Consider the following 21,031-nt stretch of genomic DNA (forward strand, 5'->3'; position numbering starts at 1 on the left):
ACTGAAATCCGCAGCAATGTGCCGAAGGGTCTCACTTGTGCCACACTGAACGATTCTCTTTGGTCGTTGTTGGTCCTTTTCCTGCAGGATCTTTTTCCGGCCGCAGCGATGTCGGAGATTTGATGTTTTACTGGATTCCTGATATTCACGGTACTCGTGAAACTATAGGACGGGAAACTCCACACTTTATCACTATCTTGGAGACGCTGTGTCCTATCGCTCGTGCGCCGACTATAACACCACGTTCAAACTCACTCAAATCTTGATAAAGTGTCGTTGTAGCAGGAGTAATCGATCCAACGACTGCGCCAGACACTTATCGTCTTATATAGGCGTTACCACCGTAGCACCGTATTCTGTCTGTTTACATATCTCTGTATTTGAATACGCATGCCTGTACCTGTTTCTACGGCGCTTCAGTGCATATATATTGTACCCTGCTGCCTCTGAACACAGTCCTAGAGGAAGGAACTTTTTCGGCAGTGTAACTCCTAAACAAAAGACTCTTTTTGCGAAACAAATGATTAATCATGGATAGGTTTCTTTTTACTTTTCAGCTGAAACCAGAATACTAAATAAAAAAAACTAGTTTGGGGAAGTGAGTAACGTGTAAACTTACGTAATTACAAAAATATTTTCGTTTACAAACCCAAATATATGAATCTGTATCTCATTCCACTATGAAAATACCATTAAATATTGAACAGAGAGTTTGAGTAAGTGGCTGATGGATTAAGAAATTGTGACTGTTTGAAATAATTGCTTACTTTTAGATTGGTATCAATAATAACTGACTTACTTCGCAATAGCAGTCGTCAATGTCATGCAAAACACCTCAATTAGCTCTCCAGTTTTAGAAATCCGGATAAAAATACCGTTCATTTGTTATTTAAGCTCGAGCCCTTCTTATTGAGAGAGCACATATACGAGTACATAAACTTTCTGATCAAAGGTATCTGGACATCTCTAAGTAATGCTGAATTCACCACTACAGATCAAGAGAGAAGCCCCCTCCAGTTTAAAAGGAGGCGTGGAGTATTGTGTTGTGAGTAGAGAAGCAGTGGTTGCAGAGTGAGTCAGTCAGGACAGGTCTGTGACTTCGAACGTGCACTAGTCATCGGATGCCACCAGAGTAACAAATCAATCAGGCACATTCCCACCCTTCTAATACTGGCGAAGTGAACTGCTGGTAATAGGAATGTGAAGTGGAAACGCAAAAGACCAAACACAGGTAAACCAAGATCAAAGAAGTATGGACCTTTGAGCACTTTGAGGGAAGCTGTAAAAAATCGCATGAAATCAGTAGAGAGAATTACTCATGTGTTCCAAAGTTCTACCAGCTGTCCAGCTAACACAATGACCGTGCGTAAGAAGTTAAAAAGAATGGAGTACCAGGGTCGACCATATCTTCATAAGGCACCCTCTCATAAAGCAGAACGTGTGACGCAATGTTTTGTGGACAGTGACATTCTTAAATGGGCTGGCCGTTCCATAGACCCGACCTGAACCCACTGGATCGCCTTTGGATACGCTGGCACGTCAACTTCCCTCCAGGCGCTGGCACCCAGCATCACTATCTTATTTGTTTTCTACTACTGAGGAAAAGTTGGATGTCTTCCCCCACAGACATTCAGACGCCTCATTGAAAGTGTCCCCGGCAGAGTCCAAGCTGCCATAAAGACGAAGGTTAGGTACTCCTTACATTAATGTCCACTTATACGTTTCTGAATGCACTCCTTACATTAATGTCCACTTATACGTGTCTGAATATTTTTAGACGGATAGTGTTTTAGAGAAGTAGCTCATATAGCATGCTTCTTACTTCTTACTGTTGTGCATGTGCACTGTAGCCTCTATTGAAGATGGGATTTTTCCTTTGATGAAACGTTAATGTAAATCGTACTTATGACTGGATGAAGTTTATAATTTTTCACCTGAAAACAATGTACAGAGTTGGAAACTAACGGTCTTACCTTTTCTCTGCATTCACGTAGGTAGGGGTTACCATCAATAATTTACAGAGAAAGTAAAAGTTAAAACAGAATTTATTAGATCTCATGCAGTTTATAATTCTACGTCAGATGAAAAAGTACAGTTTTAAGACCTTTTTCTTCAAATCACATTAAGAATTTTTTCAAGTTTCCTGCTTAAATTGTGAAGCCTATCTCATCTTCACCATTTTTCTCCAAATTCTAACTTAATTTAATCATGTTGTTCGTCCTTGTCTACGTGCTTAAGAGACATTTCCCGAAAAGTTTCGGATGCACCGTTTCGGAGCGAAACTTTCAGTATGGGGCATCAATAGCACCCTATGTGTGAGGAATTTGCAAATTCTTTCCTTTAATATATGAGCGTCCAGTATTTACCTTTATGTCTTAATTCATTGCGAGACTGTCCATTCGTCAACCACAGTACCAAGCACGACCAGTGCATCACTACACAAACTACGCTGAAAAGCAAAAGAAATTGGTGTATCTGCCTAAAATCGCGTAGGGCCCCGCAAGCCCGCAGAAGTGTCACAACACGACGAGGCATGGACTCGACTAATATCTAAGGTAGTGGTGGAGGAAACTGACACCATGAATGCTGTAGGGCTGTCCGTCACAGCACGACGGGGTGGAAATCTCTTCCGAACAGCACGTTCCAAGGCATCCCAGATATGCTCAATAATGTTCATGCCTGCGGAGTTTGTGGCCAGCGGAAGTATTTAAACTCAGAAGAGTGTTCATGGAACCACTCTGTAGCAATTATGGACGTGTGGGATGTTGCATAGTGTTCCTGGAATTGCCAAAGTCCATCGGAATGCACAGTTACCTTGAATGGATGCGGATGATCAGACAGGATGCTTACGTACGTGTCACGTATCAGGGGTCCCATTAAAGAGTCTCCACCAGCTGGAACAGTCCCCTGCTGACACGCAGGGTCTGTGGATTCATGAGGTTGTCTCCATACCCGAACACGTCCATCCGCTCGATACATTTTCAAACGAGTCTCGTCCGACCAGGCTACATGTATCCAGTCATCAACAGTCCAATGTCGGTATTGACGAGCACAGCTGAGGCGTAAAGTTTTGTGTCGTACTGTCATAAGGGTACACGAGTGGGGCTTCACCTCCGAAAGCCCATATCGTTGACGTTTCGATGAATGGTTCGCACGCGGACACTTGTTGACGGCCAGCATTGATATCTGCAGCAATTTGCGGAAGGGTTGCACTTCTGTCACGTTGAACGATTCTCTCCAGTCGACGTTGGTTCCGTTCTTGCAGTACCTTTTTCCGGCCGCAGTGACGTCGGAGATTTGATGTTTTACTAGATTACCGACATTCACGGTACACTCGTGAAATGGTCGTACGGGAAAACGCTCACCTCATCGCTACCTCGGAGATGTCATGTCCCATCGCTCGTGCGCTGTCTGTAACACCAAGTTCAAACTCACTTAAATCTTGATAACCTGCCATTGCAGAAAAGTAACCGATCTAACAATTGCTCAAGACATTTGCTGTTTTATATAGGCGTTGCCGACCGCAGCGCCTTATCCGCCTGTTTACATATGTCTGTATTTCAATACGTATGCCTGTGCCAGTTTTTTTGAAGCTACAGTGTGTATCTTCTGCTCTTGTGTTAGTACGTATGCATTGTACACAGTTGTTGCAATTCAATTCCGGGACGGTAATTTCTCACGGACCTCTAGGACAAAATGACGTGGTACTCTTTGTTTGTTCATACGATCTGAATAAGAATATAGCGCTTTGCTTCAGTAAATATTTAAAGCTGGATCATTTACATGAGGGGCTCGATTGTTGCCTTTGCAGCTGGAACAGTTTCACGTGTAGTGACCCATTTACAATTAGTCTTGCCACTTGAACAGTAGTTCTGTTCTTTCGTTCTGTTTTCAATTTCCTTCTTTCGCTTCTGATTACGTCTCCGTTTCACACAAAAATAAAGTGTATCTATGTTTCACGGCTCAAATACTTCGTTACCTTGTGATAATGTGCAGCTGCAGGTGTCTCAAGCCTTAATGTCTGAGTTAATAATTTTTGTTTGATTACACAATCTGAGCGCAGAAGAATTTCACATTTTCAAAACTTCTTAAAAACCAGACGGTGCAAATAATTCGCTTCAAGCCTAAACATATTAATGAATATTTATGGAAGTTTGGTTTACTTATGGACACAATTCTTTTATGAACGATTTCGCAAACTGCGATTAGGGTCCGCATTAGCTGTAGAATATTTCAAAATAAATGGAATTTTGGCACTAGACCGGTATTCGAATGAGAATTTCTCCGTTGTCACGAGCCGGCTGCAACAACTTCGGCTGTCAGAGCACACTTCCACATTTCTCGTTTAGAAGCACGCTCGGATAGCTGAAGTCAAGGTGAGGGGTCACGACAGGCGGGAAATTTGGGTTCGAGTAGCGGTCCGTCACAAACTTTCATTTGTTTTGAAATATTGTACAGCCGGTGCGGAACCATAATCACCGTTTGCTAGTTCATTCTTAATTCGATGCTGCTGTTAATCATCAGCTCAGTGTCTCAGACACTGCAGTGCAGTAATTCTTTTGTTGCAGACTGTTGCGCCAAGGAGTGCTAGTGTACAAGACGGCAACAGAAGAGCTCGTTGTGTCCTTCAGTTAATGAAAAAGGAGTCGGTAACTGCTGTTCAACAAGCATTTCGCACACACTCCCACCAGAAGCCACGCAGCAGAGTCTCCACTTACGCGTGGTATGGACAATTTGAAGAGAAGGGCTGTATTTGCAACGGAAAACGTCCTGGTCGTCCTCCTCTGTCGAAGCAAAATGGTCGCGGTCGAGCAGAATTCCAGCAATGGCCACAGAAATCAGCACGTCGAGCAAGTCGAGAGTTACAGATCCCACCAAAAACCGTTTCCAAAAACCTGCGTGAACAAAATCGAACAGACTGCAGTTGGTACAAGCGCTCACTCCAGGAGATAATACTGCTCATTGTAACCTCTGTACTGAGGTGGTGTCAGGGACAGACAAAGACAACGACACGACAAAAAGATTAATTTTTAGTGACGAAGCAACTTTTTACAGTGACAATAAAGCTCATATGCGCAATTTTCGTTTTTGGGAAAGCGGAAACGCACATTTCTATGTCGAATATGAACGAGGCTCGCTAATGTCGCAATGTCGAGGGAGAAGATTTAGGGCCTTTTCTTTTTTTCTCTCTCTTTCACGGAGAAAACCGTCACAGACGTTTGCTACCTCAACATGCTTTCTTTGTGGCTTCTGCCTTAACTGCAAAAAGACTTCAATAACTTCATCATGCAACAAGACAGTGTACCCACTCACTTCAACTTGGCTGTACAGGGAAATCTAAAGACATATCTACCCGCCGGACGATTGCTCCCTGTGGATGTACTGTAATGGAGTGTGGTGCAGGTGGGCACCATGTTGACCAGCTTAACCACATGCGATTCTTTACGTGTAAGAGCTAAAGTGAAATTTCCTGGTGGATTAAAACTGTGTGCCGGGCCGAGACAAGAACTCAGGACCTTTGCCTTTCGAGGGCAAGTGCTTGGGTTGCTCAGTTCGTAGAGCACTTGCCCGCGAATGGCAAAGGTCCCGAGTTCGAGTCTCGGTCCGGCACACAGTTTTAACCTGCCAGGAAGTTTCATATCAGCACACACTCCGCTGCAGAATGAAGATCTCATTCTGAAGAACATAAGTGTTTTCCCCAGCTCTGTCACAGTCCTTGGCACTGCTGCGACAAGTAATCGCATTGTGGTAGAGTCCATCATCACCGACATGTTGCTCGACGTGTGGGAAGCGTACGAATATCGTTTCGATATTTGCTGAGTGCCACGCGGAGCACATATCGAGCCACTGCAACTTATAAAATACTTACAGAGATGCTCATTAAGATGATAAGGTTGGAAAGGAATAAGTTTTGAAACTGTATTACCAGTGTGCAATAAATTCTTTACTCATAGAATTAAAGGTAATGTAGGATATAACGAATATATAGGCACAATGAAACTTCTTTTTTGGGACGTTATTTCACAAGAAAATATCAACACTATGATGCATACAATATATGGTGAATTGCATTATCGTCTTTAGACCCTGATGGCATTATTTTTCAGGTGGTATGCTTTAGATGGTTTTTATTTCACTGGATCCCCGATTTTCTGCTTTTTGTCGGAACTAGCCTGTTTTCACATTTCCTGCGATGAGTGTTTTCGTTCTCTCCTTACCGGGACTCTCCACGGGCGACGGTGAGTACCTGTCATCTGCAAGCGATCCCATATTCCGCACAATCCGTCTGCTTTCGTGAGGGCCATGTCAAGGGCTGTCAAGATGATTGGACGAGCCCGCCTCGTTTTCACGTGTAGAAATATCGAAAATAGCGTACCAGTAGGAGTTTGTAAACCACCCGCAAGATTAACTCGACTTTTACTGACAAAAGGGTATGCCCTCACTTTACTTGACGCATATCGGTTTAGGAATCTCGTTCTCATTTGTTATGAGTTGTAAGGCCCATTTCAATGAAGGTTTACTCTTCAAAATTAATAGGAAATTAACTCTTTCACGTATAATACACGTGCTAAGTCTAGAAACGTTGTGAGCAAACTTCGACTTCTATATAGATTTTTGTTCCAGTAGCTAAATTTTACATGGAGTTACAGGAAACAATTCCTAATGGATACGCGAGAAACAATGTTAAAATAAATATGTAAGAGCGTATTTCTTTATAAACTGAAGACACTCTAAACTTATTTGTTTATCACTTTATGTGTCTTTCTGTCAATGGGCTAAGAATCATCAACTACATATGTATGGAGTGAGATCTGCAATTCTGTTGAATCGATGCATTTCATAATGCATTGCTACTGCTTTCCGTTAGGATTTTGAGAGGTGAAACAAACAGAATTAGGCCCCAAAATTTATTTCATATCAAGATTTTTAAAAAGTACTGAACAGTTGGTGTCAGTCTATCGTGGAAGTCTGGTTCTTGTAGTATGTGGAAACTCTGTATCATCTGCGTGAGAAGAATGGGTCACTCGTTTTAGTACAGAATAAATAATATTTATTTTCGCTTTTATTGTTATGTCAGGCTTATAATGTTTTCATCACGACCTCTATCTCTTTACATCTGATCCGAAACTTTCATCTGTGCAAATCTCGTTCTTCCAATGTCGTCAGTAGCACTTCGTCCATGCCTACAAAACTTCCCCTCCACTGCTTCTTTCGCTGCTACGTTAATCTTCCTGAATATTGCAGTGCGTGTTCCACTAAGCTATGTCTTTTACTAGTAAGATTCTTATATACGCTGCTTCAAAACCAACTCGTTCCAACTAGTTTTGTGCTTGGCATATAATCATTCGACTTACTTTTAACCTACTTAGTTTTAATATATTAACATTATTATAGTAATAATTATATCCATGTGACAGAAATTACTGTTTTTACTTAGCACATGACACATGTTTAATTATCTGTATCAGTTGAATGGTAGTGTAGGCATGAGCCCTAAACGGCTTACCAAATTTCGTACTCTAGCTCTCGCATACACGAACAACTGATTTTCTTCTCATTGCTTCCATACGGATTTTTCTCCCTGTGATACTAAAAATGATACTCGTAGTGGTACTGGAAGATTGTCATACGCTTCCATAAGTGCTCAAACTACAGCTTAGTAACTGACGAATGGTTTTTGCTCCAACCTCATTTTTTGTTCAACTGTATATTCAGAATAAATTTTATAAGAAGTCTCACGTTGTTGGTCTAAAACTAAACGCTATTACATCCAGCATCATTGGAAAGGGAACTGTTTACTGTCTTCACAAGAAGATGTAAGATCAAGCTAGTTTCACCTCCTGTAAATAATTCCTATATACTCAGTTTGCGTCGATGCTGTGTAGTAAAAAATATAAATGTACCACGGACAAAAGTCATTAACACACAGTGTCTGTTGATGGTGATATCAAAATTCCGAATATAACTTATCTGTTTCAGACCTAGACTAGCGGATAGAAACCGTACACTTAACTGCCATGCAGCTATACCGTCATCTGCTACAAATCTGATAAAGATTCCCACTTAGAATATGTTCGTGCAGCTGTCTACATACCGTATACGTAAAGGGCTAGAAAGAGGTGAATTTCATGTTTATTTGTTCGCCAGCAGCTCTGTATCAGCGACAACTATGCTTCATCAACGCCACAGGGACCAAGATTTAATTGCGGACGCGTGCGCTGTGTTGGGGCTGACAGCCCGCTTTCGTGAATATTGTTCGTAATTTCATGAAACTGCATTTGTATTGGCATGCCTATGTCTGGCTCCCTCTCTCTCTCTCTCTTTCTCTCTTTCTCTCTCTCTCTCTCTCTCTCTCTGTGTGTGTGTGTGTGTGTGTGTGTGTGTGTGTGTGTGTGTGTGTGTGTGTCTGTGTGTGTGTGTGTGTGCGCGCGTGTGTGCGTAGTGTGTGTGTGTGTGTGTGTGTGTGTGTGTGTATGTGTGTGTGTGTGTGTGTGTGTGTATGTGTGTGTGTGTTTGTGACTGTGTGTATGGTAGAAGCTGACCGAGGGGACGGTCGTAAATCCTAAAGAAGACCATGAAACAGAGTATCTGCCGGGATGAGATGACAGACACGTCGTCAACTCGGCAACGAAGGACCGCAGAGTTTCCAGTGTTGGCACCGCATTGCTGTCCTGCAGATGTGCCATTGCCCCCTCCTACGTCTCTTACTCACACTGTGCTCAACGGAGTTCGCCAGTGTGTCTAGAACTGCCACAGAGGTTCCTTCCACACTAAACAAAGCTACATCTGGCTGACATAGCCTGCTCAACACACTCAGAGTCGTGCTTAGTCGCAGTCAGTTTCCCTTTCGACAAGTATGACTGTAATTTACTTCACAATCATGGATCACTATGAGTTCGGGCGTTTCCCGTCTCCTACAAGTCGCATGTTTTCGTACAGAGGCACTTCTGGAAGTCCGATTAATTCACGTTCTTCATCACACATTTCTGTAGTTGTTTTTCAGGAGCTAAACGAACAATGTACTCTGAATGGCTGGAAGAAGCCCTGTCAGACCAGCCGTTGCCTCCGTCATGTAGCCCACCAAAGATATCTTAACGACTGGTGACTAGACTGTCACCGTCTCTCAGTAGCCACTGCAGGTGACATTCTTAACCTCTATCTAATGCCATTCCTTAAATATTCAGTATGTGTTTGTTTCGACATTCTCATGAATAGAGAAACTTAATAATTCACCTAGCAACCGCGACAAATCCTGTTTTATGGCTTGTAATGACACTTCACAGCCTGGTAGTTTCACAGTCCGTTATTTTCAGAAACATTTGTGCTACAGATTAGCTGCTATTGTGTGGGAAATAATGCTACGTCTCATTACTTTCGTATTTCTTTGATTTACTCTTAGTCAATGTCTTGCACTCGTTAGACCGTTGATTCCAGTCAACAGATACTGAATTCTGCTTCACTTTCACTATGGATAGCAGTGTGATGAGCAAATATTATCGTTGACATTCTTTCTTCCTGAATTTTAATGCTAATTTTAAACTTTTTTTTTATTTCAGTCGTAGCTTCTTCGATGTATAGACTGAACAGCAGGGGAGAAAGACTGTATATGTCTTATATCCTTTGTAATCAGAGCACTTCGTTCTTGGTTTTCCAGTCCTATTGTACTTCTTGGTTCTTGTACAAATTGTCTTTCCCTGTAGTTCACTCCTATTTTTCACAGAATTTCGAACGTATTGCATGCTTCTACATTGTGGAACGCTTTTTTCTCTGGGTCGATAAGTCCTATGAACGTGTCTTAATTTTTCCTCACTCTTGCTTCCATTATCAACTGCAATGTCAACTGCCTTTCTCGAGGAACTGATGAATGGTTTTCGGGTTCACTGATCTTCTGTTATCATATTATGCCTGCCATTTGTTAAGTTACGCGTATTACGTAAGTACGCACTGTTCATTTAACTTTGCGTGCCTTCCTGTAGTCTGATATCGTTCATTAACTGACTACTGGATCATCAATTTATTTATAATAAGGTATAGTTACATAATTGTGGACTTGATTGTTCTACTTACACTAGAAATTCAAGTACAAAAAGGGCACTCACCTTACATAAACGTTGTATATTTGTCGGTCTAAGTGTCCAAATAACAGACCTCTCCAATTTCTACTTAACTCTGCTTTAAGACGACAGAGGTTCGGAGGTTATAATCTGTCATTGTCAAGACAGCTCAATACTCGACAACATGCAGATATGAAAATAGTGAGTACGATTAGTTCAGTTCAGGTGCTAAACATTTAATTTAGAATGCTATTTTGGCCTCCTGGCAGCTTCTTCCTCTTCTTCATCTTTTTGGCTCTAATGCCCTTGATTGGCCTTGGCCTCGTCTGCAGTCTTCCTCCATATACCTCAGTTCTCTGCTTTCCTCTTATATCCTCTGATCTCTATCTTGGTCAGATCAGCCAACACATTTTCCAGACATCTAATTCTTGGTCGGCCCTTCTTTCTGATGAAGTACACTCTGTCTTTCGTTATTCGTTTGGACATCCTGTTATCTGTCAGCCTATTCATATATTCTAACTTGCTTATTCTTTGAAATTTAACAAATTTCACTACCTGCCCGTGTATAAGCTGTTGTATTTTATGGTTGTACCTTATTCTCCAAAGCTCTACCATTCTCAATGGCCCATAAATTTTTCATTGGATTTTTCTTTCAAATGCTTTTGGGTTGTTCATATCTGCTTTTGTCATGTCCACATTTCTGACGCATACGTGACAACTGGTCCCACAAGGCTACAGTGTACTCTTAACTTGATTGATGTTATAATGAAAAAACTCTTGAATACCTGTAAATCTGCATAACAAACTGTGTTTCCTGCTTGTATCCTTTCTCTAATACAGTATCTCATATTATTTTCACTGGTTAAGAGGGCACCTAAATAATGAAAGCTGTTCACAGCTTTAAAACATTTATCAAAGTCCTTCAGGTCATGTGGTGTTGTTGTTGCCTTAGAATTGGACATTATCATGTATTTGATCTTCTTCTCGTTTACGGTAAGTCCAATTTCTCCTCCTTCTGCATCCACTGTTTCTTGCAGTTCTTGAAGCGTCTTTACACGTCTTGGCACGATTTCAATATCATCTGCATATGCACAAATCCGACTGGATTTCATCGTTACTGTTCCTCTCTTATCTATTTTTTGTATCATACTATGCAGCTCTAAATTGAATAGGAATGCAGAGAGATCATCACGCTCTTCATTCGATTTTCAAAGTCAACGCCTTTGGTCATTTTGTTGTTCACTTTAACTTCTGCCTTTCTGTCCATTGTCAACAGAACTAACCTTCATAGCTTGACATACGTGCCCAAATTTTTAGCACGCTATACGATGCTGCCCTGTTAACGCCATCAAAAACTAGTTTAAAATCAACAAACGGAAAGTGGAGATCTATGCCATATTCATAAAATTCCCCCATTAATTTTCTAATGACAAACAACTGGTCAGAAGTGCCTCATTTGGCCATCCAGGCGAACGTTAGCTTGAAACATACATTTGGACACACACGCAGGCCGTTAGGAGCAGCATTATGCCATGGGGAACTTTAAATGAGCTTGCATAGGATCTGTCTAACTATGACAGCTATGGACTACGTGAACATTGTTGCGAACTGCTTACATCCCTTCACGCTTAAAGCCTTTCGCGATGCCGATGGCAACTTCCAGCGGGATAACAGCCCATGTCAAGAAGCCAGAATTGTATTACACTGGTTGATAGCTTGGAGACCATAGTCGCCTCGTCTGAACTTGTTGGAACCAATGTGGAACATTCCTACACCTCAGTCCCGCGCCCTCAAATGTCGCAATTTACGGGACTTATATGAGTTATGTATAGACATCTCATGCAACCAATCACCGGAAACCTATCAATGAGTTTTTAAACCTATCCCACGCAGAATCACTGCTGCAATGTTTTCCAAAGGTGAGCCAACATACTGTTAAGCGTCTTTGTTGATCCATTATGGACTGAGGGACAACGGATAACATGTATTTTTTGATACAATAATTTAACAAAAGCCGTATGTATTACAGAAATTTATTTTATGAACTTCTTATAGGAAACCAGTATCGGCATTACATTGATGCCATCTTCAGGCCCCACGACGTTGACGTTTGGGGCCTAAAGATGGCACCAATGTAATGCCGAAATGGCCTGCATATAAGAAGTTCATAAAATAAATTTATGTAATACATACTGCTGTTGATAAATTATTGTATGAAGAAATACTGTTAAGCAGGTAGTCCCATCGTTTTTGCTCGTCAATGTATCTTCTCGTCATGTATTTTTACTTCACGATGCTGTATGTACAGCGTGTTAAAGCGTATGGAAATATCTGATGGCATTTAAGGCTTAGGATTAAGGTAAACGGAAAACCGGAAAGAAGTGGACAATAGATTCTAAAGTGTACTGGTTTTCGAAAGAAATTTCAGGTGATTATCGTAGTGTTGTTACGCATGTTATAATTTCTGCTGAAAGAGGATAGCGATAATGGAAAGTTTCAATCCGCCAACTCCTGAACATGCTTGTCTCTTTGGAGCCAATTCATGTGCTCCATTTTGATTATTTGATGGTGGTTTATTGTGTGAGGAATATACATCTGCCGTTATATAAAGTAATACAACAAGATTGAACAAATTTTCCTCTTATATCAAGCTAGGAATGAAACGACCCACAGTGTTAAACATGTTTGCAGCTATATTTTCAAGACTGAAAAAATCAGCTAGCGTAGTTAATGGACCGTTAGCACACATCTGGTTCTTTCAATTGCAGTCTAGTAGTTCAAGTTGTAATATCTTCTTCGCGGTTCTAGGAACATAAGTGGGACTGGCCAAAATCTTAGTAATCAGATTCTTATCGTAGCGTTATAAATCAAAGTTACTGTTCCGTAAGTACTAATGTATTACATTTATACTTCTCTGCCCATCTTTGACACAGAAATCATTACAATATGTTACACAAGAAGGATTACATAGTTTCAATTCAAATTTCTAGCAACATGTCTGTACTAGCTCAACACAAGAATTTTCACAAGCTCCATTCTGAACTACTCATCACGAGCGTAGTTGGTCCCTAAACATACAAAAATAATAATACAAAAAATGACTAAATGTAACATTTTTAAAATTATTTTGAGTCGTCAGTCTTCTCACTGGTTTGATGCCTCCCGCCACGAATTCCTCTCCTGTGTCAACCTTTCATCTCAGAGTAGCACTGGGAACGTACGTCTTGCTGGGCGTATTCCTATCTCCGTTTTCCCCTGCAGGTTTTATCCTATGTACCTCTGTCTAGTACCATGGAAGTTATTCTCTGACACCTTAACAGATGACCTATCATCCTGCCCCTTCTTCCTGCGAGTGTTTTCCATACATTCCCTTCCTCTCCGATTCTTCGCAGAACCTCCTCGTACCTAACGTTATCAGTCCATCTAGTTTTCAATACTCGTCTGTAGCACGATATCTAAAATGCTTCGATTGTCTTCAGGTCCGGTTTTTCCGCAGTCCAAGTTTCACTACTGTACTATGCTGTGTTCTACACGTGCATTCTCGGAAATTTCTTCGTGAATGTAACATTAATATTGTAATTTATGGACATTTAGTGTTATCGTACTTTTGATTTAAAATAGATAGTTTTCAATTCATTACGTCCTTTTCTTTTATGATGCATGTTTCTGATTGTAGTTTTTACAGATATTAAATTGAGTAATTTCGTATTCGTAATGGACATACATGTTGCAATATCAGTATAAAAACTACAAAAAAAGTCACTAAACTTTTTTGATTACAAAACTGATTATTCAATTCCCGTTGATGACATATAAAACATTTGTTTAACTTCTCGCTGGCTTTTTATTCAGACTTTTTTCATTTATGACAGAAATTTTCGCTTTAATTTACACATAGACTAATCAAGTTTCAATAAAATATAGTTAACTTACAGTACATGATCCAGTCTTTGTAAATAAAGCACAGTTTTACATTTATAAATTTCCAATACACGTGTTTCGAACAATGGTACTCTTTTATAACTTATACGATCCACCACATCCCGGCAGCCTGTAGTATAATACCCAATCCACTTAGTTCTTTTGCAGTGAGTGATTATCTTAAATTCTTTTTTTATTATTTGTAGAATTAATCAGTAAGGAGAAAATCACTCACTTTGGCTAGAAGATTGTGGAATTTATTTATTTAGCGTATGGCTCATAACATCACAGTAAAAATTACAGAAACAACACGATTTAAAAAAATCACGTACGTATAAACAGAACAATAAATAACAGTTTGTATATAAGGACACCAGCAATTGTAAATGGTAGATAGCCAACTTAATGGAGCAATGCGTATTATATCAGGCACAATCAGGCCAACTCCTACAGTGTGGCTGCCCGTTCTTAGTAACATAACCCCCCCCCCCCCCTAAACTGCGCCGAGAACACGCTCTGGTTGATGACATAAAGAAGAAAATAAATTGTGGAAAACTACCTAAAACTCAAAATTGGGCTGATCAACATACCAGAGAAACGGTCCCCAATTCAGCATGTTAGTTGTGTTTATGTCTGAGGCACCTCCCTTTCTGACAAGAAAGCGCTCTGTGCTGGAATCATTCTTCGAAATATGTGCATTATTTGTGCATTAAGATGAACGCAGACCATTGAGTTCTCAATCGGGGGCAATAAGAATTTCTTCGTTTATATCCTCAAGCTATCAAAATAATATTATATTACAGAAGCTCTCCCGCGAGGCGATCAATATTTTATTGCAAGTGAAGTTCTCTTCGCCTAAGTTTTTGTTACCAGGAGAAACATAAGCGTTTTCTCAGTAGAGAATGGGATTATGTATAGTGGTATGAAACGAATTACAATGCTTGCATTGTTATCGTATTTACAGATAATGTAGGAACTTTTGGTAGGACCGGTCTGAGATACTGGCCAATAAGTTTCACATCAGGCCTGCCATACACTTCAACACTAAACAATATATATGATCATATCAGTTATCTGTAGAGGTTTGGACACGTTCCATGTGAAACAAGTATGAATTTGGATAAATGTGACCTGAAAATGGCTGGTGATCATCCGAAACTGATACTTATGGAAGTTATAATAGTGTTTGAGACTGTAAATCGAAGTATATTTACTCTAATACATCAACGATGAACTTTTCTTTAAATAAAAATTTTATTTCTCCTACGGAGACGATATTTACATAGAAAAAATAAAAATCTCATCAGCCCGAAGGTTAATTTTAACACCATAGTGCTTTACTAGAAATGGTCCTATAACGGGTGAGCTATCATCGCTTTCCTCCGACCCGTGAGTTGACTTACCTAGCCAAATCGAGTAGGATCTACACCTTGATATGGCTTCTGAACCACAGTCATATTTCCGATAATTCCTTAGCGAGGGGGCTTTAATAATAGCGCTATTCTGTTTTCCGTTATTTATTCGTAAAACTATATTCAGACACCTGACTCTTTCGTTACCTATATTTTCTAGTAAAACTCTGTCCACAGAGCGGTACCGATACACCGCCGTATCATCCTCTGCCAGTGGAATTACAGGACGCAGTGAGCGAGGGCGTGGAGTTAGCACATCACTCTCCAGCCGTTGTCACTTTTAGTGACCTGGAGCTTTTACTACTTGGTCAAGTAGATCCTTAGTTAGCATGATGAGGCTTAGTGGAACCCGTTCTAGTGTTCCCACAAAGGAAAAATCCCTGTCAGTACCAGCAATCGTACCCAGATCATAGGAATGGCAGACAGCGGTGCGGACAACTCAGCTACAGGGGTGGATTGCTAAGTAGGTGAGGCAAATTATTCTTGCTTTTTCTGTACCTACATCCTTTAGAAAATGTTTTATGTGTGCATGTACGCGTTTGTGCGAGTGCGTTCATGCATATGTGTGTGTATGTGTGTGTGTGTGTGTGTGTGTGTGTGTGTGTGTGTGTGTACGTGCGAGAAGATGTGTGGGACTTACATTAGAATGTACTTTATGTGGTATGTTATTTTCGATGTTACTGTATTAGAGGCCCTTTGAACAGATAATATCTAAGAGGCCAAATTACATATAGGTGTATCTGTTAGTCCTAGAATCTGCGTTATTAACATGTTCGCCTTTACTGCATTCTTCTTCCTCTTCAGTAGAAATTCTATTGTTTCCCATGAAGCTCACCTGCGCAAATAAGGTTCTAGGCGAACAGGGAAGTTCATGGCTGAAGCCAGGGCCTTAGGGAGACGATAGATGAAAATTAAAACAACTGTTAACAAGGTAGAATACTCCTAACTATGTAAGTGCACTGTGGATCAGAATAAAAGCAGATCTAAAAAGATATAACGAAAATTGGATAAAATTTGCGCTGAAGAAGAAAAGGAGCTGGAAGAAAGTTAAAGAAAAGCTTATGACATGACAGTGATAAATGGCGCATAACAGGTAAGGAAGAAACTCCGGAGCTTGTAAGGGGTCTCTACAACAAATTATGTGAAAGAGCTCATGAACCACTACCTACACACCATTACAAACAAAAATCACGAAGTCCCAGAAGGATTTCCAAAATAAGTAAGAAAAACTGTAAATGAAATGTAGGTGGCCGAAGCATGGGGTCTTGAGGGATTGAAATACTTATAGGTTAAGAAACAGTACAACTTCCAGTTAAAATCTTTACCGCTTGTATACATTAAGACTGCATCTCACCCTCATGCAGCAAGGCAAAGATAATTCTTCCACATAAAAAAGGAAATATTCACGATTTGAAAAATTACCGTCCCATCAGTGTAATCTCTTTTATGTATAAATTTTTCACAGGACCCTTGACAAACCGCTTCAGTGCTGCTGTGGAAAACGCATACGCCATAGAACAAGTTTGATTGTGCAGTGGTTATAATACAGCTGGCGATATACACACCTTCCGTGAAGAAATTAGACGAGATGATGAATATCAAATGCCAATATGCATGGCTTTTGTAGATTTTGATTCTGTCAGCCACACTCTAGTTGTACCGTTATTGACCGAACATGGTGTGGAGACAAGGTACATCAACATACTATGTAAAATGATATCATGATGGCTTCTGTCAGTGCGGAGAAACACTTGGGTTTTTTCCAAGAAAAAAGGAGTGAAGCAGTATGACATCCCAAAACTATCTATAACAGTCCTTGAGATGGCCAGGTCTAAAATTGGTTTGAAAGAAAAGGGAATTAGAATAAATGGGAAAGACTAACTGAGATTTGCAGACGATACATTAATCCTAGCCAACAGTATGTTAGAAGTCTATACTAAGTGTTAATCAGATAGTTCCGAAAAAGTGGCCCTTAAGATAAATTTTTCCACAGCATATAGTATGAAAAACAAGTGGGTAACTCCAAGACAAATGCTGTTAAAGCAACAACTGTGTAAGAATGTTAACGAATATGTTTATCTGGGACAGTTCGTTAATACTCAAGGAGAGTTCAAACCTGAAATTTTTCTCAAACTAAAGCTAATCTGGAGGAGTCATGGAAGACGACACCATTTTTAGATGCAATACGCCAAAAAACTTAAAGAAGGCAAATCACCCGACGGCAGGGAAGAACCGAAGAACGTCGAGGGCTTCAGCTGGCGGAGAAGCATGGAGAAAGCAACAGAAAGTGTATACGCATATATGTCAAATTCTGAACGCTTAATGGGACATCTTCCTTACTCATAAATCTGTTAAACAGTGTTTCATTTATCAGAGGTGGAGTTCACATTTAACTTTTCTGCCATTCCATTGTAGGCCTTGCGACTTTCAAACATTGGTTCTCAAAGTGAACTCGGAATGAGAGCCAGTGTTAATGGGAACTAGTTGAAATGCGGTACAGCGGGACTCGGAGAAGCGAGTTACTTCCCAGTGTGCGTGAGGACACTGGAATGTTTGTCCCCTCGAACGGCGCGTATTACCGGCGACAACCATGAAATATGCACGCGGGCGTTAATTATTGAAGGGAACAGACGGGCAGCAGCATGTGGTCAGACAATTGGATTAGGCGGCACAGCGGCTCTCTCCGGCTGTCGTTAGGCATTCCGTCTGTAGCGCGGGACAGTCTGTCTGCAGGGGCGGCACTGTGCAGACGCTGCCGCCCTCCCCTTCCCACACCACCCCTGCCACACTTACCGTCAAGGTCGCGTCCTGAGTGGCGCAGTGGCAGCCACCGACAGTGGGAACACTCCCCCTACAGAGAGTGCTGATGTCTGCGACCAGATCGCTGGTACACCACGATTTTTACTTCAACTTAAGCGCTTCAACTTTACATAAATGAACAGTTCCTCCAAACTCCATAACAGTTGTCAAGAACCACATTTTTCTTTATTGGCAGCCATTTCACATACTCTGATTGCTGTAGAAGTTTCTCCTGGCATCCAATACTTCAAACATGATCCTATTTCGAATAAATGCGGTGAGCTTATTTTTGGTGCATATCTCATGTAAATATTGTTTTCACATGTGGTTTCACAACTTACAACAATTTTATGAAAGAAAACATACATAAAAATACACACATAAAAAAACACATAAGTGTTACGGAAATGCTTTGGGAACTCAACCTGGAATCCCTGGAGGGAATGCGACATTCTTTCCGAGAAACACTGCTGTGAAAATTTAGTGAACCGGCGTCTGAATCTGACCGTCGAACGATCCTACTACTGCCAACATACATTGCGCGCAAGACAAGATTAGAGAAATTTGGCCTCAAATGGAGGCATACAGACAGCCGTTTTTCCCTCGCTCTATCTGCAAGTGTAACAGGAAAGGAAACAACAAGTAGTGGTAAGAGTACCCTCCGCCAGGCACCGTACAGTGCGGACCATATATTTAGATGTGGGCGTAGATGTAGAAGAGGACCTTATTCCAAGACTTTGGACTTACTTTCTTCCAAAGGAACTGAAAAACTTAGCAACTACAGTAATGGCAAAATATCCTTTTCATTCTGTTCCTTAAACATTGGAAATACCATCCTGTTACATTCAGTATATTTACTCGCTGAATGGTTTCCTTGTATCCGAAAATCTTAAGATTTTTCTGTAAGGTCCCTTCAAATATGACTGTATCAGTTGCAGTTCTAAAACTTTACAGTAATCTCTGATCCCGATCTCAAATATTTAGCATACTGGGCAGTTTGTGTGGGAGCTCCGAACATAAGATTTTGCAGCAGTTGCGTGTGTGAGAATCAGTAGCAGGAGCTACGTTTGGGGAAGTCGGAGCTTCAAGACAGAAAGAGAAGAATGTACGAAGAGGCGTGTAAAGTTTGTCTAGAGGGGCCAGCAGCAGCAGAGACTTGAACGGTGGCGCGTGCAGCAGTGGCTGTCATAGCAGCACATGCCTCCAGCATTGATTCTGGAGTACTTGTAGTTAATTAGTGTCGGCACCGACATCGGCAGCATCAACACTTTCGGCAGCAGCAGCACAGCAATAGCAGCCAGCATGCTCGACAAGTTAAGTACATGTACAGATAGTGCTAGCATGTGTGAATCCACGGGGTTGTCGTCAGTGATGGAGCTTCCAACGACTAAGCAGTCACCCAGTCTGTATGGTTCAGATAATGGTAATAGGTCAGTTTACACTAACTCTGAATTGGGTAGTGTTGACAATGTTAATGGGACCGAGAGTCCATCAGAGAGGGGAATTAAGTTTGCAGACGATTCATTTTCACGGATGATGAAAATTTTGTCAGAACTGCGATCCAATGTGGGAGCAACGCAATTTGTACACAGGCACTGAATACAAAAACTGAGCAAGGAAATTCAGATCTCAATGAAAAATACAAAATGGAAAAAGAGGGAGAACTTCAAAAGTTGAAAATATAGAAACAACTGTAGAAAGTATGAAAGCTGAGGCGGGAAAAATTAAGTCACATACTGGAGGGATGACTGAGGCAAAATTAAAGGACATACGGGCAGGCTAGGGCAAAATTTTGAGGAGGATGGCCTAGTTAATACCAGAGTCGATGCAGCAGAAAACATGTTAGGGGATATGTCGGGAAAGATACAGCAAGAGCTGGGTAGTAATATTAAGAATCGTGAGCTGAGGCAAAATACGATTGATAACGTGACTGCTAAGCGTATAAACCATTTGTATGATAGAAAGGTGGAGTGTCAGAAAGAGATAGTTAAAGTAGGCAACAGCAGAATTAAATAACATAGCTGTGCAGAGGGAACAGTAGATTAAAGTTGTGTAGGCAGAATTAATTTCTTGAGCAGTGAATCTGGCTATCACTGTGATAGGTGTTCCATGGTTTTATCTACGAGCGACTAAGGATTTTGCTAATGATGGAAAATGCCATCCACTTGATTTTATTGCTGCATGTGGGGATAATTTTGTGAGGTTAATGTTGGAAGAGGCAAAAACTAAGTTCGCAAAAAGGCATCTCGAACACAACGCATATTCGTTGGAAAATTTAGTGAGTGCTTCATTTACTACCTATGAAGTGTTTCAAGATTGTTTCCCAAACAAAACTCTGGAGTGAAGGGAAACAAACTTGTCTTCAGAATGATTTCCTACAGCGACCAAGTTAGTTTCAAATGTGGCCGTAGGTTAGTGCAGGAGTTTTGTGTGCATAAGCTGGCTAAGTTGATACACAGAAATTGACCACTAGGAGTGTTAACAGGGATTCCGACACTCCAGAGACGTTTATCGCAAATTTTACAATGGGATCTTGTCCACAGACCAACAAATTACACTGATGAATATTTAGATTTTATTGAAAAGTTATAACGGACATTGAAATCCAAGCCACGTGATGGGAACAGTAGATAGGGAAATAAGTATCAAAAAGGAAACCGTAATAATCATAAAAATAATTGTCATGCCACGAATCAAAATAATTACCGTCACAACAATATCAACAACTTTCAAAGAGGAAATGGAAATGGGAATCTTCACAATGGAAATCAAAACCGGGAACGAAGATTTGAGTGGCATGCATCTCACGAAATGCAGCACTAGAATAAGAAGTCGGGAAACTGG

The sequence above is a fragment of the Schistocerca americana genome, chromosome 1 (assembly GCF_021461395.2).
Source record: "Schistocerca americana isolate TAMUIC-IGC-003095 chromosome 1, iqSchAmer2.1, whole genome shotgun sequence".
Classification (NCBI taxonomy): domain Eukaryota; kingdom Metazoa; phylum Arthropoda; class Insecta; order Orthoptera; family Acrididae; genus Schistocerca; species Schistocerca americana.